This window comes from Capsicum annuum, unplaced genomic scaffold (genome assembly GCF_002878395.1).
Source record: "Capsicum annuum cultivar UCD-10X-F1 unplaced genomic scaffold, UCD10Xv1.1 ctg56892, whole genome shotgun sequence".
NCBI lineage: Eukaryota > Viridiplantae > Streptophyta > Magnoliopsida > Solanales > Solanaceae > Capsicum > Capsicum annuum.
Window position 1 is genome coordinate 1 of NW_025865347.1, and position 1,741 is coordinate 1,741.

Sequence of the window (1,741 nt, forward strand, 5' to 3'; positions counted from 1 at the left end):
TATAGTAGCAACAACTTCATTGGGTGAAACAGATATTCGCATGCAGAAATCCCAGTGACTACTAATAAGTTGTCAGTTGTTTTATGTGATTACAGTAAAGATATGTGCCTACAAATCATTCCTTATCGTTGTCATAGAGTCAATAAGGCTAATGTATAAACTAAGGATTTTATGAAAAGTCTCAGTATGAATAAGAAATATGTTACAAGTAATGCAACCTTCCTTATTTCTACCTCTTTCAGGACTAAATGATTTGATCCATTAAGATTCCACTATGCTCACATGAAGTAATATGTTTACATATCCTTATCTCTCTTATGCTCACATGTTTCCAGACCTACGACATCACGCCAGGAAAGAGTCTTGCCTTCAAGTCTCACAATCCGGACGTTTGCCAAAAGGTATGCCCTTTTCATATCTATACGACATCTCACTTCTGTTACACTGTTTACATAATGTCAATATATGTGTCATTTGTAAAGTTAAGCTATCCACAATTTTTCTATAGGTCACGAGAAGGTTTTAAAATGATAATATTTTTACATATCCTTATCTCTCTTATGCTCACATGTTTCCATCCCTATGACATCACGCAAGGGGAAAGTTTTGCCTTCAAGTCTCACAATTCGGACGTTTGCCAAAAGGTATGCCCTGTTCATATGTATACGACATCTCACTTCTGTTACACGTGTTTACATAATGTCAAACTTTATAGCTAAACAATTATGCTTCATGCATATAAATACCTAAGTCCATACTATCGACATACGCCAAATAGGAGAAAGGCCTATTTATATGTTCACATGATAGTACATAATTATATGACTTCCAGTTACGGCCAAAGTCGGACGTGTACGTTTATTTGCCCTTTTCATGTTGTTATACAAGTTGAGAGGCCTTGTAAGACATGTATATCTTTTTCTGTTGCATTATGATGTAGAGAAATTGAGAATACAAACACAACAAAGATTGCAAGAAAGGTGTGTAAATTAACACTCGCTGGGAAAATTTACGTTTTTGCAATTTGTCAACTTAAAATGGATCCCGCACTCCTTAATGCTGGAAGTTTCTGGTGGAGAACGGCGCGCACGAGTTATACTAATTTAAGCCACCAAATTTTTCTTTGGTTATAGCGTCAAAGAGTACATCGATTCAACCTCTGTAAAGGTATGAACTCTAATTACAACAACTTATAGTAACTGATTATTCATTTTTTAAGTTAGTATGACTAACATATCCAATTTTTGCTATTTATTACAGAAGGAAGAAAGTAAGAACTACCGCAAGTTGAATAGGAATATTCAGATGGTACTTTTCCAAGCGTTTCCACCAATTCGTTTGACCATCTATATAATGAATCAACTAATGAAAATTCCTCATCAAAATTCATTTCCTGTGAGTATCTTAAGGTTCGATTAACTTCTTCAGTCACCTTCGCAATACTTTGAATATAAAATATTATATTTTGGCATGATCGTTATTTATCAAAACTTTCAGAGTATAACACCACTTTGTTTTTGCAATAGGATCTTACTGTCAAATCTTCCCGAATCATTTGTTCGACTGCCTTTCTTTTCTACATCTACAATACTTTCAAAGTCCACTGCAACAACGGCCTGTGCACATAAAAAATTGTAAGTTTAATTCCATTTCGTTAATGTATGGACGTATTCCCAAACTTATTTACCAATGATATCATTCAACCCAATCATCACACATAACACACGTAAAGCAACGTATC

The 1,741-nt window shown here is 34.5% G+C and overlaps 1 long non-coding RNA gene across 2 annotated transcripts; it reads left to right on the top strand.

Moving 5' to 3' along the window:
• The first annotated feature begins 69 nt into the window (after positions 1-69).
• On the top strand, positions 70-1,730 carry LOC124893285. 2 transcript variants are annotated; one of them, XR_007050643.1, is made up of 4 exons: positions 70-401; positions 598-644; positions 941-1,167; positions 1,261-1,360. It is a non-coding gene; the product is annotated as an uncharacterized LOC124893285 (long non-coding RNA). The 2 variants fall into 2 exon arrangements; XR_007050642.1 differs by lacking the exons at positions 941-1,167; positions 1,261-1,360 and adding an exon at positions 1,527-1,730.
• Positions 1,731-1,741: the final 11 nt, after the last annotated feature.